At 45.3% G+C, this 27,945-nt stretch overlaps 1 pseudogene; it reads right to left on the minus strand.

Moving 5' to 3' along the window:
- Positions 1–2,657: 2,657 nt before the first annotated feature.
- The window catches only part of LOC125532891, a 60,722-nt pseudogene continuing 35,434 nt past the window's right edge, over positions 2,658–27,945 (minus strand).

Here is a 27,945-nt window from a genome sequence, read left to right on the forward strand (position 1 = left end):
CTCCAATATCATCTTCTCCTCCTCAATTTTTTTTATTTTTTCCTTCAACATATTGTTTTCTTCTTCAACTAAATTTAACCTCTCGACAATAGGGTTGGTTGGCATTTCCGATTCACATACATCCTACATAAATAAAATCTATGTCATGTTGGTCGGCATAATTTTCATAAACAATAAACGAACCAATAGTTATAAAGATAATATATATACCACATCCGAATCATAGATAGGATGAGGGCCGACGGGGGCGGATACCAAAACCATCGCACTATATAAGATGCAATAATAAAAGTAAGAAAATAATACAAGTATCTATGTAAACATACAAGTAAGAATATTTTTCCTTTCAGAAAGAAGATAAGAACAAGAGGCTCACCACGGTGGTGCCGGCGATGAGCTCGGCGCAGGTGATTGACGGCGGTGAAGACGGGGACGGGGCGTGACGGACCGCTAAACCTAGACAAATATTATGGAAAATGGAGCTTGGAGGTCGAGCTTGGAGAGGAGAAAGCTTAAGTAGTGTGGATCGGGCATTCCATCGAACACCTTGTGTGCATAGGAGGTGAGCTAGAGCACCACCAAGCCCTCTCCCCCTCGGCCAGAGAAAAACAGAGCACTGGGGTGCTCTGCTCGCGAGCGAGGGGTATATATAGGCACCTCATTGGTCCCGGTTGGTGATATGAACCAGGACTAAAGGGGAGCCTTTGGTCCCGGTTCAAGCCACCAACCGGGACCAATGGTGGTGGGCCAGGAGCGAGGCCCATTGGTCCTGGTTCATCCCACCAACCGGGACCAAAAGGTCCAGATGAACCGGGACCAATGGCCCACGTGGCTCGGCCGGCCCACTGGGCTCACGAACCGGGATCAATGCCCCCATTGGTCCCGGTTCTGGACTGAACCGGGACTAATGGGCTGACCCGACCTGGACCAAAGCCCTGTTTTCTACTAGTGACCTAGCCTGTTGTCGCTACACCATGGGCAATCTTGGTTCATTGCCTACATCCATGTTTAGAAATGAAATAGAAATCACATAGTTCATGAAATCATTTATAAACTATATAAATACACATTAAAAAGTAGGGATTGCCGAAAAAATTGGCCATGACTTCTGCTAAAAGATGAAAATATCGAGTACCCGAAATATGGCGAAACAGAAATTAATCAAAGTTTCACCATAATTTTGGCACTAATTTCTAGCCCTGCAAATTTCAAGCACTCCGAAAAAAATGAGCACTCCGTATGGATAAGTGACCAGTAGAATAAAAGCCTACGAAATAATTAATATAAGAAAAGTCAATTAATGTCAACATCCAAAATATCAAAATAGTCTGATTAGCTGGATTATTTAGAAAAAGTATCTATAGGCTTCCTCATGTACATGTGAATCTTTACACATGGTCCATATCGTTGTTCATCTTGTCGCACATATCGAAAGCATATAGGCTCCAATAGTTCTAGAGTGACACAACGGTATTATATTAAATGAGCGCAAGTAATTGGCTAATAACCACAAAAACATATACTCTAGAATTTTCTATTAGTTGCAATTAAGCAAGACAACCTACTTATGTTGCATTGTAACTCTAAATCAACAAGAATTTTACTAACACGTATAAATACACTATAGAACATTTCAGTGGCACAAGCTATTGTCTAGAAGAATATGAATTAATTTATTTTCTATGCTAAGATTTAAATGAGATTTGGTTAACTATCCATTGACAAGACAACATTATACATATATGTAAAACTGAACGCCGAACCTATGTTTTGATGCGTAAAAAAATCCGTAGTGATGCTGCAGAAGGAGGCTATGGAGGAAGACGCTTAATACTTGGAGACTGAAGCCGCTGAAGCGCAAGGAGGAGGGGGGAGCGGGAGTGGCACCAGAGGAGGAGCGGCGACATGGTGAGGGCTCCGCTATTCGAGGACAAGGCCATGGCGGTAGGGCCAGCATGACGGCGGACGAAGGACAATCATGGCGGCGAGGAGGGCGCCGACGCGATTTGGGGGGAGGTGAATCTGGTTTGGAGATGTGGTGCGCAGTCCCCGCCCTAAGTATTTGTTTCGGTCCTGGAGTTCCGTTGAGGGCAAGGAGCCCTATTTTGGTTATTGTCATGCTCTAAAGTGGCCCCAATGCCCAGACTCTTTTCTTTATTATTTGTACTGTTATGAACTTAAGGTGTTGTAATTTGGAACTATGTCGGATGCTATCTTGATTGGCTTTATTAATTTAAAGCTGGACGCTTCTTGCGTCTTTGTTTTAGAAAATAATAATATTTGTAACCACAAACCCCTACAAAATCTCCCATGCCCACTTGGCAATATATAAGACACCAATTCATGATCTTGCTACCTTGGCCTAACAAACACTCTTTGTCCGAAACCCATATTTTATCGTACCGGAGCAAGATAACTAGTGACCCAAAACAAATGGCACTCACACATTAATTTTTACCACTTTATACACATATAGAAGACTCTGTTACATCACTGCATATACTTGGCATGGAGTTTTTATATTTTCAAAAGTAAAGTTGCCGCCAATGATGTAGTTGATGGCACTGGAAATGCAAAACGGTCCACCGACGCACACAAATTCCAGATAAGCAATTGAAGCTGTCGATCGAGCAACATTACAATTACATGGCCCTCCTTCATCCGAACACATAGCTATTCTCCAGGGCTTTGAAAACAGATGGCTCTTCCTCCATCACCTTCACCAACTCTGGCACTGCGTGGACGTACACAACCCAATCGCCGTCCCCGCGTGCGCTCGGCATCGGCATGATGTACCTCGTGTCAGCAGGCCACGGGAAGTGATATGACGCCAACGCCGGCAGACCCGTCCCGAAATCGGCCTCGCCCACCGGGAAGCCCATCCCCGATGACACGATGCACGCCATCGCCTCGGAGCCGCCGGTGCCCCCCAGGTACGCCCTGGCAACGGCCGGCTTGGGCTGCAGCGCCTCCACCCAGCCGATGAGCCCCCAGAAGTGCTTGCCCGTCGCGGCCTCCCGCACCTTTAAAATAGGTTGGAATCGTTGAACCCTTTGTCTTGGGCCGCATTGATATATATTGGGCATAAGCCTTGGCGTACAAGTTTTGGGAGAGATCGATCATGGGATCGTTACAGGAGACCGAGAGAGAGAGAGAGAGATAGATAGATAGATAGATAGAGAGAGAGAGATAGAGATTTCTACGGGAGAGGAGAAGAGATAGAATAGAGTTACAAGTTTAAACACAAAAGTCCTATCTCAATACAACTATTCTAACACTCCCCCTCAATCTGAACCTCAAGGAGCTTTGCCAAGGTTGAGATTGTATGTAAACTTTTCCAATCCTCTCATAGTAAGTGGTTTTGTAAACCCATCTGCAAGCTGATCTCCTATGGGAATGAACTTGATCTTAAGTAGCTTCCGAGCCACTCTTTCTCTAACAAAATGAAAATCGACCTCAATGTGTTTTGTACGTGCATGGAAAACATGATTGGCTGAGAGATAGGTTGCCCCAATGTTATCACACCATAGTCCCATAGCCTGAGGAGCTTTAATACCAAGCTCATAAAGAAGTGTCTGAATCCGCATTACTTCAGTTGTAGCATTAGCCAAGGCTTTATATTCAGCCTCTGTACTTGATCTTGAGACAGTGACTTGTTTTCTTGCGCTCCATGACACAAGATTTGTTCCCAAGAATACAACAAAATCACCTGTTGATCTTCTATCATCAGCACATCCTGCCCAGTATGCATCTGAATAAGCAGTTACAAGAAGAGAAGGGGACTTGGTAATTTGAAGTCCAAGACCTCCTGAGTACTTAAGATATCGTAGTATTCTCTTAACTGCAGTCCAATGAGTAGTTCTAGGTGCATGCAAGTATTGACATACCTTGTTCACTGAGTAGGAAATATCAGGATGTGTAAGAGTTAAATATTGCAAAGCACCTACAACACTTCTATAGTTTGTTGCATCTGTTGGTGCAAGAGCATCTCCACTTTCTACTGTGAGCATTTCTGAGGTAGAAATTGGTGTACTAACCGGCTTGCAATTTTCCAAACCCACTCTTCTGAGAATATCAGTGGTGTATTTTTCCTGTGAGAGAAGTATGCCATCTTTAATTTTCTTCACTTCTATTCCAAGAAAATAATGGAGGTCACCCAAATCTTTGAGAGCAAACTCTAACTTTAAATCCTTAAGCAAGCAAGTAGTAGCTTCTGCACTTGAACTAGCAACCATTATATCATCAACATAGACAAGCACAAAAATAGTGACACTGCCTTTTCTGGAAAAGAACAATGATGTATCTGCCTTGGATGGTATGAACCCAAGATGTTGTAACTGCATGCTCAACCTGGAATACCAAGCCCTTGGTGCTTGTTTCAAGCCATATAATGCTTTATCCAACTTACAGACATACTGAGGTGTGATGTGATCCTCATAACCTGGTGGTTGCCTCATGAACACTTCTTCCTCAAGAACACCATGAAGAAACGCATTCTGAACATCTAGCTGTCTTAAACTCCAACCTCTGGAAATAGCAATAGACAAGACAAGTCGAATAGTAGCAGATTTAACAACAGGACTAAAGGTATCTTCATAATCAATTTCAAACCTTTGTTTAAATCCTTTGGCAACTAATCTGGCCTTATACCTGTCTATGCTTCCATCAGATTTTCTTTTTATCTTGTATACCCACTTATAATCAATAATATTGTCTCCATGTTTCGGTGGTACCAAGTGCCAAGTTTTGTTTTTTATAAGTGCATCATATTCATTGTCCATAGCTTCCTTCCAATCCTTATTAGCAAGAGCATCATGCAAATGAATTGGTTCACCAGTGGTGGTAAGAAAAGCACGCTTGAGTTTGTCATACCTAACCGTGTCGTCATTGTACTGTTTTTCCTTCACAATACCTGACAGTGACCTTGTTTGCCGAAGAGAGGACGTAGGATGCACAGGAACAGCCGTTGTGGATGGTGGTACAGAAGATCCTAGTGAAGCCTCATTTTCCACAGAGGATCCCGCCAGCTCCTGATCAAATGCAGGGAACAGATCAGCCAGTTCCCGGTCCGAGGCGGATCCTGGCGACTGGTCAGCTGCAGCAGGGGCACGTGCTGAGGTGGGACCGGCCACGCGCCCGCGGTCGGCCGATGATGGGGCCCGCGGTGATGTGGCAGTGGGAGACTTGCCCTCTCCCGCACATGCGCTGGCGCATGAATCGAGGCGAGGAGGCGTGGTGCGGGGCGATGCGCCAGGACCAGTGGGCTCCACCCTGTCGGCGCGGTCGGCCATCGACCCGCGCGTGTCCCCGCGCGTGTCCAGGCCCATGGGCGAATCCGCCTGGGATCATGCGCCAACCGCAGTACCAGACTGGGCGCGCGGATCCTCCTGGGATCGCGTGCTGTCAGCCGGATCAGCAGCGTATTCCGTGCCTCTTTTGTCTGCTTCTTCACACATAAAATGACGATTCAAATTAGCACAAATATCAGCTGAATCAGAATTTCCTTGGGATTTTTGCACATGATCAAGCTTAGTTAATTCGCCCCTGTGATCGCAAGGTGCAATAAGATCAGGAAGAAGTGCTATTTTAGCATGAAGTAAGGCTCCGGCATTTGGATGTAGTTTGGCAAAAGGAAAAAGGGTCTCATCAAAAACAACATCCCGTGAAATATAGATGCGTCCAGTGGATATTTCAAGACATTTATACCCTTTATGGAGGTTGCTATAACCAAGGAAAACACACTGAGTGGATCGAAATTCGAGCTTATGATGATTGTATGGATGCAAATTGGGGTAGCAAGCACACCCAAATTTTTTGAGATAATTGTAGTCAAGTTTTTGATGGTACAAACATTCTAAAGGGGTGGAGTTGCCAATGACTTTACTGGGAAGCCTATTGATGAGATAAGTGGCAGTGATGAAAGCTTCATCCCAATATTTGAGAGGCATAGAGGCATGAGCTAAGAGTGAAAGACCAACTTCAACGATGTGACGGTGTTTGCGCTCAGCAGAGCCATTCTGCTGGTGAGCATGAGGGCATGACACATGATGCTCAATCCCAATGCTACAGAAGAAAGAGTTGAGTTTCTCATACTCCCTTCCCAGTCACTTTGGACTGACAAAATTTTGCGATCAAATTGTCGTTCAACAAGTTTTTGAAACTCTTGGAATATAGAGAAAACTTTAGATTTATATTTAAGCAAATAAATCCAAGTGAACTTGTTGTAATCATCGATGAAACTGACATAGTATTTTTTTCTTCCAAAAGAATCACGGGCATGGCCCCAAACATCACTAAAAATAAGCTCTAAAGGAGCATGAGACACACTAGAAGACTTAGGATAGGGAAGCTGATGGCTCTTGGCACATTGGCAAGCTTCACAAACAGACTCACTAATGGAACTATGTGACAAAGGAAGATTATCTTTGATGACTACTTGTTTCACAATGACCGATGATGGATGTCCTAATCGTTGATGCCATCTTTCCAGAGAGGGTTTGATGGCGGAGTAGACTTGACGACGCCGGCGACTAAGTGCTCCGGGCGTGATGGGGTAGAGACCCCCAATGCATCTACTGTGATGGAGAAGTTCCCTCGTTGCTCGATCCTTAATGAAAAAATAATGAGGGTGAGTTTCAAAGAAGACATTATTATCGGTGGCTAAACGAGACATGGATGCAAGATTTTTGTCAGCTTGTGGAACATGAAGGACATCCTTGAGAACGAGATCACGTTTAAGGTTAGGGGATTTAATGGAGGCTTGACCAATGTGACAAATATCCATACCTCCTCTGCTTGCAGTGTGGATCTGATTGGCGCTCTGGTACCTCTCGTGAAGAGCTAGTTGTTCGAGTTCATTGGTGACGTGGTCGGTGGCGCCAGAATCAACATACCAGGTGTTGTCGCCTCCCTGTTCTCATATGGCAGCAGCAACATGGCGAGCATCAGGGACAAAGTTCTCATCATAGCGATGCCAACAATCCAGAACCTAATGGCCAAGCTTCTTGCAGAGCTGGCAGCATGGGCGAGGACGGGCGACAGGAGGACGGCGGCCATTGTTGGAGTTGAAGCCGCCGCCATTGTTGTTGTTGCTATAGCCGCCCCCGTTGGTGTAGCCGTAGGTGCCACCGGAGCGAGCGCCGTTGCCCTGAGAAGCACCGCATTTGCGGCCACCGCCACGACTCTGCCCCTGGTGACCACGCCCACGGCCGCGGCCACGGGACGCGGAGTTAGCAGACGACTGCCGAAGATCGCCACAATGAAGGAGGGTGAGGCGGGCATCAAAACTTAGAAGCTGATTGTACAACTCCTGGACGGTGATGGGTTCCACACGAGCGGCAAGTGCATAAACCACCGGATTGTACTCCATGTCCAAACCGGCGAGGATCTTGGAGACGATTTCCGGTTCGGAGAGTGCCGCAGCAGTGCACGCGACTTCATCAGTAAGACTCTTGATCCTGCCAAGATAGTCAGCCATGGTCATGTTACCTTTTTTCAGATTGGTGAGATCGATGCGGGTGTTGATGGCCTGGGCTTGGCTCTGGGCGGTGAACATGGCATGGATGCTGCTCCAAACTTCGGCCGGCGTCTGTAGCATCGCGACCTGATCGAGGATATCGCGGGAAAGAGATCCCATCAAATACCCTTGAAGCTGTTGCTGTTGTGCATACTAGAGGGATCGGGCGTAGTTGAAGACTTGTTCTTCCTTGCCGTCCTTGGTGACGGTGAGGGTGGCCGGCGGAGGCGGGCTCGTCCCGTCGAGGTGGTGTTCCATCTGTGGTGGCGATCCGAGAGACCTCGTGTAAGTGCATCTAGTGCCACCCCTAGTTGGTTTTGCAGTATTGACGACAAACCTAGTTGAGGGACTAATGTGTTTGTGAGAATTGCAGGATAACACAAGTAGAAGTCCCTCATTGATTCGGTTTTCCTACCAGAGATGACCCCTAAAAATGTATGAAGACATTGAAGTCAAAGGTGGTATGTGAAGACATTCACATTGAAGACTATGACATGAGAAGACATCGCGTGAAGACTATGGAGCGCGAAGACTTAGTTCTTTCGTCATTCTTTTTCTTCTTTGTTGAGTCATAGGAACCACCGTACTGTTTCAGCCTGTGCGTTCGGTTTTTTCGGTTTGATTCGGTTCGGTTTATATGGTTTTTATACTTCGGTTTATACGGTTTTATACATAGATACGGTTTGGTTTCGGTTGTAACCGTTTGCTTTCGGTTCGGTTTCGGTAATAACCAAATTAACCAAAGTTGACGCGAACTTCTGATCAACACATGGTTTTGCTACATGAAGAAACAAATTTAGTACATGTCCAATACAAGTAGGGGGTACAAGCACAGCCTAGTGACGTGTTTGAAGAAATTCTAGACAATTTATGTTCCAGTACAAAGCACTTATAGTACATACAAGCACAATCCAGTACAAGGTCAAGACTCAAGACTACAAGTACAAGCAGTCAAGCACCAGCAGAACTGCACAATAACACAAGGCACAAATCAATCTAGTACAAGCACTTAGTACATGTCCAGTACAACAACATGAAGAAATTCTGGAACAACAACATGAAGATAATAAACTCCATTACAAGTTCATATGAAATTCTGGCGCATAAGCTGAGTACAAGTACAATAAATTCTAGAACAAGCAAGTTCAACACAGCCAAAGTTCAACATAGCGCAAAATGGGTTCAACACATGACTGATGACACACACAAACTTCATCACTTCAGGCAGCAACTTGCACAAGTTTCCACTCCAGTTCCACACATGAAGATCAATCAATCGATATTACACCATTATCGTCCAATCGAAGGGCTCCCACACCTACAAAAAGTAACAGAAATATTGCATGATCGAGTAAATAACATAAATTTTGCATGGTCATTGAAATAACTGAAATGCACACCCATTTAAGTACCTTCCTCCAGTTTGGTCAACTCAGCAAGATCGAGTTCAACATTGATAGGCTTACTACGCAACCAATCTTGCGTACATATCAACGCTTGGAGTGTCACTGGTGTCAAAGAGCTTCTGAAGTCATCAAGAATACGGCCACTAGTGCTAAAAGCTGATTCAGAAGCAACCGTTGAGATGGGGATTGCTAGTATATCACGAGCCATTTTTGACAGGACAGGAAAGCGAGCAGCATTCAACTTCCACCACTCAAGAAGGTCAAATTCTGCAGTCAACTCTTTGGTATCCTCAGCTAGGTACTTGTCTAATCCAGTTCTCATATTTGAGCTAGTGCTACCCTCTCCACAAGATCTCATTCTCTTATTGTTGTAGCGTGACCTCATAAGAGAATTTTCAGAAGCATTTTCACTAGCACGAGCTTGTGATGCTAATTCACTAGTAGAACTGGTTCCATACAATTCTTTGTATTCTCCAAAAAGAGAGACAAATTCGTTGTGTGAAGAAGTCAAGATTTTGTTACCTATTATACAACCATAGGTGTCTTCAATCATGTCCTTAAAGAAATGAGATTCCTTGGTCCTTGCATAAAGAATTAAGACAAGACAAGGCAAGTTAGAAATACATTAAGAACAACATACATATAGTTGACAAAAGAACAACAGCCAGTCAACCACATACCTAGGGTCAAGGATGGCGGCAATGAATATATATTTGTTCATCTTTTCAGGATCACCCCAATACTTCTCATACTTCGCTTTCATCTTGAGAGCCATGCATTTAAATATTTCATCATCACCACAGATCACATGATCACTCCATTCACCCAACAAAAAGTTAACATCAGCAATCTCTTCCAAGAAGGTGTTGGCTGTAACATACTTGGTGCCAGAAACCTTATTCGTGAGGTCATAGAAGTGTTGGAGGAATTGTTTGAACTCACAAACATATACCCAATCACTTTGAGTTGGAGGACCCTGTTGGTCAAGAGCATCGGGCTTAGGTTCTGGACCAGTTTTTTCTAACTCGGTCTTGTAGTTGGGATCATGAAGTGCATATTGCTCAAATGCCCTCTCAAATTTCTCAACATTGTCTAGCATTAAAAATGTAGAGTTCCATCTAGTAGCCACATCAATATTAATCAAACCTTTGCTCGCTACCTTGCTTAGCTGCACACACTTCTTAAATACATCCAGTCTAGTTGGGGAGGCTCTAACAAACTTGATAGCATGGCGAATTCTGTTTACAGGATGGCACATTATCTTTAGCCCATCTTGAACCACAAGATTAACAATGTGAGCCACACACCTCATGTGAAGATATTGACTTCTTGCATGTGTGCAGCCCCTATTAGTCAAAGATCTCTTCATGTAGGCTAAGCAGGTGTCATTAGAACTCGCATTATCTACTGTAATAGTGCACACTCGTTCAATGCCCCACTCAATCAGTAATTTTTCTAACGATTTCCCAATATTGTCCCCTTTGTGTCCATCTACCAAGACAAAGCTAATAATTTTTTTCCTAAGGTTCCACGAAGAATCGATGAAATGTGCAGTAAGAACCATGTAGCTTTGCTGTCTTTTTGATGTCCATGTATCAGTGGTGAGGCAAACAGTTTGACGTGAATCGATGAAATACTTTCTAAGCATAGCTTTCTCAGTTTCATAAAGAGCAATGATATCTCTATACATAGTGGTCCTAGATGGCACATTGAACCTAGGGAAAGCTTTAGACATGAAGAACCTAAATCCTTCTTTCTCTGCAAATATGAACGGAAGCTCATCTATCACTATCATGCGAGCAAATGCTTCTCTAACTTCTTTCTCATTGTATTGCCAAGGAACCACAGAATTGCCATCATCGCAAACTTGGTAGGTAAGCTCGGTCTGATTGCTACCGATGTGGGCAGGATTCTTTTTGCAAATCTTCAAATGGTTTACTAAAGAAGCAGTACCTGCCGATGTGGATTTTCAGCCTAATATAGCACTACAATAGTTGCAGTTTGCATGATCTGGATCATCGTTCTGAATTGTGAAGTGTGCCCATGCCTTTGACCTCTTGTTCCTTTTCTTGCTAACACTGTCAAGGGTAACATCAGGTTGTGTTTCAGGTAAGGAAGAGGAACCATGACTAGCAGCATAACCAGCACCAAGATTGACACTATCGGACACCTGAAGAAATAAGTTAGGTAGTTCCCATTCAGATTAGTACTAACAACAGAACCAACAGTGGAAAGTAATGAAATAATTGTTCAGTAGCAAACACACACTACTGCAACTGAACGGAAGTGCTTGTTTTTCTCAGCCAGTAGCCCACTACTAGTTACTACTGCAGCCGAACTAGCAAATGCTTTTTTTCTCAGCCACTACTACTGCAAGTCTGCAACCAAACTGAACCAACTAATGTATGTATCATGAGATCAGGGAGATGCTATGCTACTGAACAAGTATCCAACCAGATCGAACTAAAGGTCAAAGAATGGGCTTACCATGATGGCGTCCACGGCTCGTGTTGCTCCGTGGAAGCGTGCGTCGGCGAGCACGACGGAGGACGGAGCCGCGGAGGTCAGCGAGTCTGCGACTCAACAACGTGGAGGAAAGAGGGCGGAGCCGGAGGTCAGCGGCGATGCGGAGGACGGATGGCGGAGGTCAGCGTCGCCGGTGTGTGCGATGGAGGACGGAAGGCGGAGATGGACGGAGGCACGGAGCTTCGCCTGCTGGGGGGTGGAGCCGCGGAGGGGGCGGATGGATGCGCCGGACGGCCGGAGTATGACCTAGCTAAGCTAGGGCGCCGCCGCCGCCACCCATATTATGCTCTGCGCGGCTGGCCTCTCTCGGTCTCTCTCCTCTGCGTCAGGGACTGGGGTCTGGGACTGGGCCACTGGGGGTGTCGCTTGTGAGTTTCCCTAGGGGCTAGGGCAATTGGGCTAGGTTGAAGGAATAAAGGAGAAGGCCCAGTTTGGCTGGCCGACTGGGCTTGTAATTTTTTTATGTTGCTGGGCTTTCGGTTTAGTTTGGTTTAACCAAAAAAAATCGGTTTCAAACCGAAAAAACCGAATTGAGTATGGTTTTCGATTTTGTAAACTGAAACCATAACCAAAACCTGAAAAAACTGAATTTTCGGTTCGGTTTAGTTTTTTCGGTTCGGTTTTTGGTTTTCGGTTCGGTTTTGCACAGGGTGAGTACTGTTAAGTCGGGTCCAAGAGAACCAGTCAGAATGACTGAAGTGATGCTTAACCAAAATCCTATGTCTTCGAGTGAAGACTATGAGAGCAAATCTTGTCCAGAGTTGGATAAGTCAGCTTTGCTGGTAGCCCAAGTAAAGTTGTCGTGTGTGTTTGAAATCTGACCGTTGGAATACGTGTCAGTTCCTTAGTGAGCCAGGGTCATTTCGGACAAATCGGGTCGGGTTGCCTAGTGGCTATAAATAGCCCACCCCCTACAACCATAAACGGTTGGCTGCTCAGAGTTAGAGTACGGCTTTTGTCGTTTGAGAGCAACCCACCTCGAAGCCTTTGAGAGAGAATTCCCTGCGAGGATAAAGCCCTAAACACCCAGAGCCAAAGAGTGTTAGGCATCACTTAATTCTTCCTGTCTGTGTGATCTGAAGACTTATTACACTTGAGGACTGTGAATCCTCCAGCCGGTTAGGCGTCGCGTTCTGAGCATCCAAGACTCATTGTGGATCGCCGGTGAACGAAGTCTGTGAAGGTTTGGAAGTCTACCTTCAAGACTTACTAGAATGATTGGGCGAGGACTGGGTGTCCTTAGCTCAAGGGGAATAAGGTGAAGACGAGGTCTTCTGAGTTAAATCTCAGCCTCCCTAACCAGACGTACAGTTGTCATAGCAACTGGAACTGGTCCAACACATCATTGTCTTCAGCGAGTCACTGGTTTCATCCTTCCCTTCCCTTTGCTTATTGTTGGTCCTTGTGAAGTCATTGTATGATTGCTTTATCTTTTGTCTTCACTGAGTCACTGCTTGTTCTGATTGGCTTCACAATATCTTCCTACCTGATCTTTACTGCCTAGCTGCTATTAGTCATTGTGCTTTCACTTCATTGAATATTTGACTATGGTTTGCCTCAAGTAGTCTACCTTCCGCTGTATGGTAATAGGTTTATTTCTATCGTTTGTCTTCAAAACTTCCATGTTTTGAAGACTTTCATAAAAATCGCCTATTCACCCCCCTCTAGTCGATCACTAGCACTTTTAATTGGTATCAAAGCAAGGTACTCCCTTGTTCTGTGTGATTCGGTTTAACCACCTGGAGTTTTATCTATGTTGACTGCAGGGATAATCAAAGTCTCCGCTGCTTGCCCCGTCTTGTATGGAACTGAATATCCCTACTGGAAGAATAAGATGCGCATGCATCTTGAAGCCATTGATGTCGACCTATGGTATGTCATTAAGAACGGCGTTCCCAAGGCTGGTGAAGGTGTCACCGCTGCTGATGTCAAGAAGTTCGTTCAACTGGACTCCACTGCCAAGAACATCATCTGTGGTCATCTGACCAAAGGACAGTATGGCCGCGTGAGTGCTTTGGAAACATCTAAGCTAGTCTGGGACTGGCTCTCCAAGGTCAATGAAGGCGTCTCAACCCAGAGAGATCAGAGAATCAGTGTCCTTCGCAACCTCTTCAACCGCTTCAAGAGAAATGACAATGAGAACGTCCAGCTTACGTTTGATCGACTCACTGACATCACAAATGAGCTTCAAGCTCTCGGCGCCACTGAGATCACCAAGCATGAAGTCGTCAAGACACTCCTGAGATCACTTGACAGCTCGTTTGACACCCTAGCCCTGATGATTCAAGAACGTCCTGATTTCAAGACACTCGATCCGTCTGACATACTTGAGAGGCTCAACACACATGAGTTTCAGCTTTCTGAGAAAAGAGACATCTACGGTCCCAACTATGGGCGAACTCATGCCTTGAAGGCAAAAGCTGTCTCCTCATCTGAAGAAGAATCTGACAGCAGTTCTGATGATCCTGAAGACATTGGAAAGGAGCTTGCTATGCTTGTGAAGAAGTTCCAAAAATTCACCAAGAAGAAAGGCTTCAGAAAGTCTTCACGATCAAGCTCAAGGAATGATGAAGCTTCTGCTCATGACTACAAGAAGAGAACATGCCACAAGTGCAAGAAACCTGGCCACTACATCTCTGAGTGTCCGCAGTGGGACAATGAGAACAAGAAGAAGAAGAAGAAGAAGAAGAAGAGCAAGGAATATGATTCTGACGACAAGAAGAAGAAGAAATACTCAAAGTCTTCTTCCAAGTCTTCCTCAAAGTCTTCATCACACAAGAAGAGCTCATCTGGCAAGGCACATGCGTTTGTTGGCAAGGAAATGGATTCAGAGGAGGAGTCCGCTTCTGAGGAGGCGGAGGTGGAGTCTGAGGAGGAGTCCGATTCTGGCGTTGCAAGTCTGGCTACAGCATACGTTGCCAAGTCCATCTTCAACACTGATGACAATAACTTCATCACCGACACCGATGCAAATGACAAGGACTACTCCGCTCCTACCTACTGCTTCATGGCACGCGGTGCCAAGGTAAACACACGCACTACTCACTATCAAACATCTAGTGAAGATGACTCTGATTGTGGTTCAAAATCCAGCTACAAAATACTTGCTAAAATTGCAACTAAACAACAGAAAGCTATGGAACATATTCAAAAACTGTTAGACAAAAGCGATGATCTATTAGACGCTGAAATGACTTGATCTCAGTCCTTAATTGAAGACATAAAAAATCTTCATGTTAAGTATGAGGAACTTGAAAGTCGTCATGAAACTCTCTCAACAACTCATGAAAATCTTTCCTATGATTATCTTCAAAGGAAGCAAGATCTTGAGAAATTGAGAGCGGCTCATGAAGATCTTCAAAAGGAAAACGAGTCACTTCACGTCGAACAGATCAGTTCCGCTCAGGAAGGATTTGAACCACCATGTCTTAAATGCATCGAGCGTGACAACACTACTTCTGTTGCTGAGTGTTCTACTACTGCTACTATTGCAATATCTTCAACTGTTGATGTGGTAACTAACCCCTCTGTCGAGGATACCACTGCTATTGCTGATGAGAATGCTAGGTTGAAGACATTGCTTGAAACAGGGATGTACAAAAGTCTCAAAGGGCATCAGACACTATGTGATGTCCTCAAAAGGCAGATCATGAACCGAAACCCAAGGAAAGAGGGTGTTGGGTTTGAAAGGAAAATGAATGTTGATGGCTCTTACTGGAAACCTGAGCAGTACCCCAAAACCACATGGGTTGCTGCAAAGGAACCTTCAGCAGATCCATTCACTCTATCTGGCTTCACTTGTGCTAATCCCATTGTTATTGATGAATCCTTTGATGCAAACTATAAACTGTTTAAGAATCAGAATGGTGAAGTGTTTGCCAGGTATATTGGTACTAACTGCAGGAATGGACCGCCTATGAAGAAGGTCTGGGTGCCGAAAAGGTGTTTGGAGAATCTTCCTGTGAATGTCATCATGACACCACAGGTGAAGAAGACAAACCACAGACCATAGGCTTCATACGGTCCAAAGGCTTCATACAGACAGAGGACTCACCTGAGTCGCACTAACGCAAATGTTTTGCAGGGAAACCGTACTCAGGCCTGTGAATATGAGCGCGTTTCATCAAACCGCCATGTTCATAAGACCAAGAATTATTCTACTTATTCTTATGAGTACTATTGTCCACCTGCAAGACTTTTTGCTAGGGCTCCAAAGCCAAAGTTCTCAGATGCTGCACTTAGACTCATTGCTTCGAAGCCACCCTTAAAGATGTGGGTGGCTAAGAAAGCTTAACTCTCTTTTGCAGGGAAAGGTCTCCAGCCGAAAACCAAAATCGTCTGACGCTATTGCTGGGGACCTTAAACATCTTGTAGGGCGCAAGATCAAATGCCCAAATGGTCTTATTATGTACGTTGTTCCTGAATCGCTTGCTACTCGCCCTATCAGTCCAAATCTCGATCTAAGATTTCAAAATTCACTGGTTCGTCAAATGTTTTTGCTTCACAATTCTCTTCGTGAAGCCTATCCCCCTAACTGCACTGTAGGGTACGACACCAGCTGCTTCAGAATGGATTATTGATAGTGGGTGTACCAATCACATGACTGGCAAGCGAAGCCTTCTCATGGACTCAACACTATGTCCATCTGACAAAAGTCACATCACATTTGCTGACACTGGTAAAAGCAAGGTATTGGGTCTAGGTAGAGTTGCAATCTCAAAGGATAAACACATGGATAAAGTCATGCTTGTTGAATCCCTTGGTTTCAACTTAATGTCTATTTCAATGCTTTGCGATTTAAACATGATTGTGATGTTCGGAAAATATCGTTGCCTTGTACTAATGGAATCTGACAAGTCTCTAGTGTTTGAAGGGTATCGGAAAGATGATTTGTACATGGTAGATTTCTCAGCAGGACCACAACTTGCCATATGTCTTCTAGCAAAAGCTTCTGAATGCTGGCTCTCGCATCGGAGGCTAGGGCATGCTGGCATGAGGAACCTCCACACCCTTGCAAGGAAAGATGACGAGGGCCAAGCATCCCTCGAAGACAATCATGACAACGACTCAACCCTTCGAACTGCTCCACATGGATCTTTTCGGTCCCACTCATTACTCAACTCTTACTACTACTACTACTTATCTCTATGGCTTTTTCATTGTTGATGATTATTCAAGATATACTTGGGTGCATATAATCCTCTACAAGACTGAAGTGCAGGATGTCTTCAGACGCTTCGCCAATCGAGCCATGAACAACTATGGCGTCAAGATCAAGCACATCAGAAGTGATAACGGCACTGAATTCAAGAACACTGGTCTAGACACTTATCTTGATACTTTGGGCATTACACATGAATTCTCAGCTCCGTACACACCACAGCAGAATGGCGTCGTGGAACGCAAGAACAGAACACTTATTGAGATGGCCCGGACGATGCTTGATGAATACAAGACTCCAAGAAAGTTCTGGCCTGAAGCCATTGATACTGCATGCCATATCATCAACCATGTTTATCTTCACAAGCTTCTCAACAAGACATCCTATGAGCTCCTTACTGGCAAGAAGCCAAATGTTAGTTACTTCAGAGTATTTGGTGCCAGGTGCTGGATCAAGGATCCACATCACACTTCAAAATTTGCACCAAAAGCACATGAAGGTTTTATACTTGGATATGGAAAGGATTCGCACTCCTACAGAGTCTTCAACCTCTTTCATTATAAAGTGGTTGAAACAGTGGATGTGCGGTTCGATGAGACTAACGGCTCACAAAGAGAGCACCTGCCAAATGTGCTAGATGAAGTTCCATCCAGTGAATCAATTAAACTTATGAGAACTGGAGAAATCATACCTTCTGAAACTCAGCCTGAAGAGGAACTTATCGTCTCCGCACATGATCAACCTGAAGACAATGCTCAGCCTGAAGACAATCCTTCTAATGATGACAATGATCAGCAAGAGCAAAATCTTCGCCATGTACATCCTCGTGTCGCAAATGAAGTACAGATTGAGAGAATAATTGATAGCATCAATGCACCTGGTCCACTCACTCGTTCAAGGGCAACACAGCTAGCAAATTTCTGTGGGCACTTCGCATTTGTCTCAATATCTGAACCCAAGAAAGTTGAAGAAGCCTTCTTGGAACCTGAATGGATTCAAGCTATGTAAGAAGAGATTCAACAGTTTGAGCTGAATAATGTATGGGAACTGGTTAAGCGTCCTGATCCTCGCAAGCACAATATAATAGGCACCAAATGGATATATCTCAACAAGCAAGATGAGCATGGTCAAGTTGTCAGAAATAAAGCTTGTCTCGTTGCTCAAGGGTACACTCAAGTTGAAGGGATTGACTTCGATGAAACATTTGCTCCTGTGGCTAGACTTGAAGCCATACGCATACTGCTGGCCTATGCAAATCATCATAACATTCTTCTGTATCAAATGGATGTGAAGAGCGCTTTTCTCAATGGCAAGATTGAAGAAGAAGTGTATGTTGCACAACCGCCTGGCTTTGAAGATCCAAAACATCCTGACATGGTGTACAAGCTCAACAAGGCACTGTATGGCCTCAAACAAGCCCCTCAGGCTTGGTATGACACACTCAAATACTTCCTGAAGAGCAAAGGCTTCAAACCTGGTTCCCTCGACCCCACTCTCTTCACGAAGACATATGATGGTGAACTGTTTGTGTGCCAAATATATGTGGATGACATTATCTTGGGCTGCACCAATCAGAAATACACTAACGAGTTTGGATATATGATGCAAGAGCAATATCAGATGTCCATGATGGGTGAGCTGAAGTTCTTCCTTGGTCTTCAAATACGCCAGCAACGCAACGGCATCTTCATATCTCAAGAGAAGTATCTCAAAGATTGCCTGAAGAAATTTGGGATGCAAGACTGCAAAGGCTTCACGACGCCAATGCCCGCCAAACATCATCTGGGTCTCGACGACAATGGTAAAGAGTTCGATCAAAAGGTATACTGCTCCACGATTGGTTCTTTACTGTATCTATGTGCATCTAGGCCAGATATTATGCTTAGTTTTTGCATGTGTGCTCGATTCCAAGCGGCACCAAAGGAATCGCATCACTTAGCTGTGAAGCGAATTCTTCGATATTTGGCTCACACCCCAACACTAGGATTATGGTATCCAAAGGGCTCAGAGTTTGATCTAGTTGGATTCTCGGATGCTGATTATGCTGGTGACAAGGTGGATCGCAAGTCTACATCAGACACATGTCATTTTCTGGGACAATCACTTGTATGTTGGTCTTCAAAGAAGCAGAACTGTGTATCTCTTTCCACTGCTGAATCTGAATACATTGCTGCTGGATCTTGCTGCGCTCAGCTTCTATGGATGAAGCAAACACTCAAAGACTATGGCATTCATCTGAAGCAAGTGCCACTCTACTGCGACAACAAAAGCGCCATCAAGATTGCCAACAATCCAGTTTAGCACTCGAAGACAAAGCACATTGAAATTCGTCATCACTTTCTCAGAGATCATGTTGTGAAGGAAGATATTGATATCATACACGTCAACACTGAAGAGCAATTGGCAGATATCTTCACCAAGCCCTTGGATGAGAAGAGGTTTTGCAAGTTACGGTGTGAGCTAAATATCTTGGAATCCTCAAATGTCCTGTGATCAGGCACACATCCTAACACTTATGCATATTGATGACTTAGATGTGCAACACATGAAGTAAAGTATATCTTCAATCAATGAAGACTTACATTCTAAGTGTGAATACATTAATGTGGAATTTGACTTTGGAGCGCCACAATAATTATGCGCCGTGTCTGGGTCTAATACTTCCTATACGGTGGGTAACGCCACCACCAAATTTTTCTGTTTGAAGTGTTTCACTCATGGCGTTACGTTTGGTATGTCTTCACATTTGGTTTGGTTTCAATCTCAACCTATCTTCATGATTATCTTCACTATGTTGAGTAGATATATATATATACTAGTGTTCTGTCCTCTACAGCATTCACTTATAGCTATGTCTTCTTGTTGAATCTTTTGAACTAAGTGAATGTGATCGGACCCTAACCTTTCTATGTTTTGTATCTCAAACTCTATCTCTCCAAATCATATGCATTCTATTGAAACTGTCGAATATCTTCTTTGCGTCCTTGTCAGCAGAAGATACAGAGACAAACATTAAGTCCGTTTTCAATGCTAATTCCTTCACCTGAAACCCGGAGAAGTGGGAACGACCACCCGACAATCCAGGCGTGCGTGGGAACGTGGAACAACCTTTGATATGTTGCATGATGGCCATGTGTCCTTCAGATGTGAATCGCCAGGGGCACCTGTGTAATAACACTGTGTCGTCCCTGTCTCTATAAATACACGCCTCACCACAGTCATTATCCTTTCTTCCACTCTCGCACAAACCCTAGCGCCACCGCTCACTCTCGACGACGCCGGCGACGAAGCGCTTAGTTGCCGCGACCTCACCGACGCCGTCTTCACGCCGGCCGCGGACATCGTCTTCTCCGCCGTCGCTGTAGGTCTCCTCCGTCGCCAAGTTAGGGCACGGACGATCGATCTGCTCGGCCTCCTCTCCCACTCCGTCTAGCAGTTCTTCGTGTGGTAAATAAAACTTCCTTTTACGGCCCCTTTGATTCTATAGATCCATCACTTTCTACCACAAGCAGTTTCTGTTCACACAAGTTGGATCTATTTCATACTGCATCTCATAATATGCCTAGTATGTTCACTTATGCTTCACAAAGTAGTTAGATTCCTCACTTGTACTTATTCGTGGATTCGTACAAATCTGGAACCAACTCTCTATCTATGAGTGAATGTCTTCGCACTATCAGGTCAATGTCTTCTAAACTGATTTATCTTCAAAATCTTCTGAGAATGCATATGACCTCTTCCCCTTCCTTCGCACCTTAATGCTGTCACAGGTACATGTCCGTGGGAGAATCCCTTGGTTCTCATAGTCTACATTCATTTGCAGAATTCTTACAGCATCATATAAATTCTTCCGAAGCCAGTTCCTGTTTGACCAGCAAGCGGAAGCCTTTGAAACCTTTGAACGTGTTGAAACCATTCAGTTTGAAGCTCATGGCTATAGAGAAATCAGCAAGGGGGTGGCCGACAGCGTCGAGGGGGAACATCAAGAGATCTGCATGATGACCTCTCAGAGCTGTACAAGACAGACCCAGAAAAGGATTACAATCAGCGCAAGACACGAATCCAATGGATTCGAAGGTACTGGGTTGAGCAATGAGTACAGGTTTGTGACCCAGGAATATGCAGAGAAGAATGCCATCAAGCGACCATGGGGAGACATCCTATACAGAAATCTTCAACCCAGGTCCAGAGATGAAGCCATTGAACAAGGCTTCTATCCCTGCATGGTCCGTGGACCACAGCCTGCAGATGCTGATCCATCGTCATTGCTATGGTGTCGTGACGACAATCTGTTCAAGCGCAACTTCCAGTTTGCCAAGAACTCGGCTAAGCAAAACAAAAAGACATTGGGACTAGACTTCAACCCTGGTCCTTCTGCTTCCCGTGCCGATGGCACCCGCGAAGCTGAACCCAATCTTGTTGGGCCCTTCTACAACCTAGAAGGTCTCATCACTCATATCATGGTTCAAGGGACAGCTGTGGATGAGCCTGCAGATGACGCTAAATCTGATGAAGCGCCTGCACCGCCGAAGCCAAAGAAACTGAAGAAGCGTAAAGCTTCAAAGCCTGCTCCTGCACCAAAGGTCTTACATGCGAAGCCACTGGCTACTGCACCTCCTGAAGACAGTGTGCAGTCTGAAGATCTATCACGTATCTCCAAGAAGACTGAGATGAGAAAGAATACTGATCAGGCACTAACTACTGCTGCTATTCTGCACAATGACGCCATTGATCTGTCCAGCGATGAAGATCTTGCAGATGACGCTCTTGAGCAACTGATCAAGAGCAAGAAAGAAGGAGAGATCTTCAATGATTTGCCTCTCTTTGATGTGGCAATCATCCATAACTTCATCGATGAGTGGTTTGACACGCCCAACCTCAGCTTTGAAGACCTGCAACTTCCAATTGGCCTCAGTGTCGCCTTCACTAGCGCTATTGCTTCTGAGCTATCTCTAGCTCAGCGCATCGTTGAACTGAAGCAAAAGATCGACTATGAGAAAGCTCAGTTCAAGAAGCACATGGCCAAGCTCAGCGTGCAAGATGTGAAAAACTAGAAGATTATGCTGCACGAGCTCAAGGAAGCCTTTCTCAAAAAGCATGAAGAATCTCAAGGTTCTCATGAACGCATGAAGAGCCTAGCTGACAAGTGTGTGCAAGCCTACAATGAGGCTGAGAAGCGCAAGGCTCTTGGTCGTCCTAGCATCGACCCAAGAATGGCTGCAAAGAAGAAGAAGCCCTCAACTGACCAATCTGCACCTTTAAGGCAGGAAGAACCTCGCATAGTCTTCCCAAGAAGCATGACTGGCTCGAAGCCAAAGGTCAGGTCAACTGCTTCAGAACTGAAGAAGACAAGGATTGCCGAGGCTGAAGCCAGAAAAAGGAAAAATCATGAAGCTTTTGATGTCGCTTCCTCTAAGAAGAAGCGTAAAACCAAGAAGGATCGGGCTGCTCCCACAGAGCCCTTAGTTGTTGAACCTATCTCAATGGTTCGCCCTGCATCTGAACACCACAAGCGCCAACTGATTGTTCATGAGCCTGCTTCCACAGAGGCTCCTGATGCTGAAGACATTCCAGCAGTTGACCCCACCGCTGCTGAAGACATTGGTCACCATGACAATGTTGAAAATGATGAAGTCCTTCCTTAGATCGAGCACCAACTGGTATCATCGCCTGTGCTTATGCATAGCGAACTCATCAGCATTGGTCGTCCTCTGACGCCAACTGCTCAGGATGCATCGTGGGCTGATCACCCATGGAGACAAGACACTCCAAGCTCTCCCCAACCGCAAGCAACCCCATCAGTGCAAGAAGAAGATGACTTTGAGGCCCAGCCAACTCCATCTCCACAGGCGTCGCCAGCGCTACGCAGGCTTCGCAAAGGACCAAGGCCTCAAGTCCCTCTTTCGAGCGTTCCAGAAGGAGAAGTGCCCCACCAATCTGTTGCACGTCAAGTGTTTCCAGATGCCACTCCTACTGTGAATGTCTCCGAGTCTGAGGCTAAAGCTGCTGAAGACATTCCGGCTGCATCAGCCGACGACAAACAAGAAGAACATGTCCCTACTCCCCCCATTACTGAAGAAGCTGTTTTCGAGGAGAACGTGTCTGTGCCCGACCCTCCAGCTCATCAAGTGGAGGTTGAGAATCTTGAGTCTGCCACCATCAACAAAAATGAAGCCAATGACGTAGTCATGGCTGAAGCAAATGTGGAGCCTGCACCAACCAATGTGCTAGAAGTCAATGAAGTCAATGATGCAACTGCTCCTGAAGTCTCTATTGTGCAGCCTAACGCCTCTATTAATGCCACTGCTCCTGTTCCGCCACCTCAACCACACACTATCGAGCAAGCATTCAACTATGGCCAACTTGTCACTGTCAAATGGCCTTTTCTGACTCCTCCGCCTGCTGCTGGTTCTCGGTTTGACTATCACGTTGAGCACAGGCCTCAGGTTCAGAAGACAATACCAAGGTTGCCCAGGTTTCCAGGCACTGCATCTGCATCCGGATCGTTCAATATCAATGGCTTCAAGGCACACAACACCTTCTTCAATAGCGCCAAGAACCCCTACTCAAAGGCAAGAATATCTTCTGATTGGTTCTGGAGCTATCAGCAGCGAAGTTATTACTCATGCATTCTGTACAATCAAGGTCGCATTTTCCCACATATGCGTCTTGACACTGAAGCCATAACTGGTCTGCCCTATTTGGAAGAAGCTCTGGATTGCTTCAGAGAGTCTGGCTTGCTGCAGTTCGTCACTGATAAGGAGCACTGGAATGAAGAACTGCTGCTCCAATTCTATGCCACTCTTCATATCCGTGGCTACAACAGGGATCCGAAGACTTGGGTCCTTGAGTGGATGACAGGCAATGTTCATCATGAAGCCAAAGCCTTTGATATCATTGAGCTTACTGGCCTGCCCACTCCAGGAGATATGTATGAACCTGGTTGTCAGCTTCACAGTGCTGCTATGGAAAGCATCTTCCACAAGCCTGAGCCCAATATGAGTCAGATGCCCAGCATGATGAAGCCTTTGCCTCCAGATGTTGAATATCCTAAGGAGTTCTATGTTGAAGACCTTGAGTATCTGCCACGTACCATCTATCACATCATAAGGCGAACTCTCTGGCCCATCAAAGGACATTCTCCACATGCCAAGCTAGAAGGCGCAATGAAAACGTTGGTCTTTCATATTCTTCATGGCAAAAGCTTCAATGCACAAGACTTCTTTATTCGCCAGCTTGCTGCATCAGGATCTGACATTTTTGGCTTGAAATTTTACGCTCCATGGATAATGCGGCTGATCAAACTACACTCAGCAGTCACCTATCAGCCCTCTGCTCGTAATCATCGGATCTTTCTACCTGACGTTGATATGTTAGTTGAAGCCATCTATCCAAAGCCTACCAAGGAGCCCCTTAGTCTTCAAAATGCTGAGAATCAAAGCTTCTCTCAAAACATTGAAGGAGTTCAAGCAGTCACTCGTGTTTATCCTCTGGCTGGTACTACACGTGCACCTCATCGTGCCCTCACTGAAGCCACTGAAAGCACCATTGCCCAACGGCCCAAGAAGCGATCTCGTGTTCTCAATGACCGAGAGCTTCTGGTTGCCCTTCATCAGAAACAGGATAAACATCATGACTGACTGAAGCGCCAAATGCAAAGCCTCTTGGTGGACGTAAACAGGATTCGTAATCTTGCCACCAAGAATGCCTTTGTTGCCCATGAAACCTGTCGGCGTACATGGAAAGGGCTGACGCTTATGTGCTCCGAGGATGATCTTCAAGAGGATGGCTTCTCTGAACGCTTCAAGTTTGACTCCACACCTCCAAGAAGGACTGTGCTGCGACGAACTCCGTCTCTTGAAGACTCTGAGTTCTCTTCCTCCGCGACAACTGTGAATGCCAGAGTGATCGATGATGAAGACGATGCTACTTCACCGCCCCCTACTCCTGCACGCATCGACACTGCCCCAAGTTCGTCTACACCGCCTATCAACACCGACGACCCTGCTGCTTCACCTACTCCTCATGGGAACGAGTAGATGCTCTATGTCTTCAAACCTTTTTGGTCCTTACTAACAAAAGGGGGAGAAGCATATGAGTTTGATAGTCTTCAAGCGGGTCCATATGGGCGGTGGTTTTATATTTTGCCTAGTGTTTACAACTCTTTCGTTTTGATACATTTGGTTCTTTGAGTTGTAACACTCAAACTCGATGGTCGTCTGCTACTTATTTTCTTTACTGTGATGCGATGATAAATTCCGCATGTGCGACGATAAATTCCGCACTTAGATCATTTTGCAGACGTCCATTTTTCATTATGCATGTCATTATCTTCACATACTTTTCATGCATGATGAATTGTCATCATAAGTTGAAGATTATCTCCACAAGTACAACCTGCCATGTGCATTTGCATACCAAAAGCAAATTACTTATATGCACATCTTCAGGGGGAGCCTTTTCCACTTATGAAGACAATAACCTATCCTTTACAATTTCACATATTTTATTCCCCGTTGAAAACTTCAACTAGTTTGTCATCAATCACCAAAAAGGGGGAGATTGTAAGTGCATCTAGTGCCACCCCTAGTTGGTCTTGGAGTATTGACGACAAATCTAGTTGAGGGACTAATGTGTTTGTGAGAATTGCAGAATAACACAGGTAGAAGTCCCTCATTGATTCGATTTTCCTACCAGAGATGACCCCTAAAAATGAATGAAGACATTGAAGTCAAAGGTGGTATGTGAAGACATTCACATTGAAGACTATGACATGAGAAGACATCGCGTGAAGACTATGGAGCGCGAAGACTTAGTTCTTTCGTCGCTCTTTTTCTTCTTTGTTGAGTCATAGGAACTACCGTACTGTTAAGTGGGATCCAAGAGAACAGTCAGAATGACTGAAGTGATGCTTAACCAAAATCCTATGTCTTCGAGTGAAGACTATGAGAGCAAATCTTGTCCAGAGTTGGATAAGTCAGCTTTGCTGGTAGCCCAAGTGAAGTTGTCGTGTGTGTTTGAAATCTGACCGTTGGAACACGTGTCAGTTCCTTAGTGAGCCAGGGTCATTTCGGACAAATCAGGTCGGGTTGCCTAGTGGCTATAAATAGCCCACCCCTACAACCATAAACGGTTGGCTGCTCAGAGTTAGAGTACGGCTTTTTTCGTTTGAGAGCAACCCACCTCGAAGCCTTTGAGAGAGAATTCCTTGCGAGGATAAAGCCCTAAACACCAGAGCCAAAGAGTGTTAGGCATCACTTAAGTCTTCCTGTCTGTGTGATCTGAAGACTTATTACACTTGAGGACTGTGAATCCTCCAGCTGGTTAGGCGTCGCGTTCTGAGCATCCAAGACTCATTGTGGATCGCCGGTGAACGAAGTCTGTGAAGGTTTGGAAGTCTACCTTGAAGACTTACCAGAGTGATTGGGCGAGGACTGGGTGTCCTTAGCTTAAGGGGAATAAGGTGAAGACGAGATCTTCTGAGTTGAATCTCAGCCTCCCTAACCAGACGTACAGTTGCCACAGCAACTGGAACTGGTCCAACACAACATTGTCTTCAATGAGTCACTGGTTTCATCCTCCCCTTTCCTTTACTTATTGTTGGTCCTTGTGAAGTCATTATATGATTGATTTATCTTTTGTCTTCACTGAGTCACTGCTTGTTCTGATTGGCTTCACAATATCTTCCTACCTGATCTTTACTGCCTAGCTGCTATTAGTCATTGTGCTTTCACTTCATTGAATACTTGACTATGGTTTGCCTAGTGTAGTCTACCTTCCGCTGTATGGTAATAGGTTTATTTCTATTGTTTGTCTTCGAAACTTCCATGTTTTGAAGACTTTCATAAAAATCGCCTATTCACCCCCCTCTAGTCGATCACTAGCACTTTCACCTCGCGGTGGTGGTGGAGGAAGACGATGCAAAGGTGGACGATGAAGAGGTGGTGAGCGCGCCAGTGGTGCTGGACAACGATGCGGCAGCGGTGGTCGACATGCTCTCGGTCGAAGGAGGAAGATTGGTATAGTTTTGGGAGGTAACTAGATACGATCTATGATCTTTGAGGAAGAGGCTCTGACTATCATGTAAAATAGGTTGGAAGCGTTGAACCCTTTGTCTTGGGCCGTATTGATATATATTAGGCATAAGCCTTGGCGTACAAGTTTTGGGAGAGATCGATCATGGGATCGTTACAGGAGACCGAGAGAGAGATCGCTACCGGAAAGGAAAAGAGATAGAATAGAGTTACAAGTTTAAACACAAAAGTCCTATCTCAATACAACTATTCTAACAGCACCCACCGATCGATGCACGTCGTCCGTCACGTGCGCGAGCGTCATGCTGCGGCGAAGTTCGTCGGTGCCGATGACGCCGTACGGTATGGTCAGCACGTTGCCGAAGTAGGCCTTCATGGCGCCGTCGGGGAACATGCGAGCACGCCCGTCCACCACCATGCCCATGCAGCACAGACGCTGCTGTCCGGAGGCCGCCATGGAGCAGAGCTGCCACAGGTGCGCCGTGAATGCCTCGAGCTTCGTGCGCCCTGGCCCGGCCAAGGCATGCAGCGTTGCGACGTCGTGCGCTGCTACGTGGTAGATGCGGTTGATGGAGGTGGCAGCGGCCGAGGCCGAAGGGAGCGGCACGGAGCTGAGAGGAGAGAACAGGCGGTCGATCAGGGCGTCGCTGGTATACGTGCGCGGCGATGGGTCGCGTGGGGCGACCACGGAGCGGTCGAAGGACGGGGCCGGGGGTGCGGAGCCACCACGGGATGCGGCGGCCCACGCCACTAGGAACATGTTGAAGGAGTAGGCGTCGCAGACCCGGTGGTCAAAACTCAAAAGTGCAGCCGACGACGGCGCCGCCGCACTTAAACTTGGTCACCTGCGCTCGTGCATGCACCATGCAACGCAATTAGCACTCGGAAAACAAAAGAACGTCAGGTCACGAGATTTGGTAGAAAGAAAATACATTTTGCTGAACACTGTATTATTATCTTGATTATATTACGTGAGAAATATATAGTTTCTACCCGAAATTTGCTAGCATGATACATCTATCTATCTTTTGTATTTAGAGGATTTGATCGAGTTGAAATTCTCCCTCTTCTATAGGAATATTTTTTGCGAAATGAGTCAAATTTGTTTAACTCACCATCTGAGTGTGTGCATTGAATAAGAAGTGCCATCATTTATCGAGTTAAAATAGTCGAGTGCAAGTGTCAAGTGTGTATAAATATATATTGTTTTTGTAAGAAGACCTCCGATGAGGTAATCTACTACTTTCCTCCTACTGTGATAATCAACTTGACTAGACAAATACTCCCTTGATTCCTAAATAT

Source organism: Triticum urartu, chromosome 1 (assembly GCF_003073215.2).
Source record: "Triticum urartu cultivar G1812 chromosome 1, Tu2.1, whole genome shotgun sequence".
Classification (NCBI taxonomy): Eukaryota; Viridiplantae; Streptophyta; class Magnoliopsida; order Poales; family Poaceae; genus Triticum; species Triticum urartu.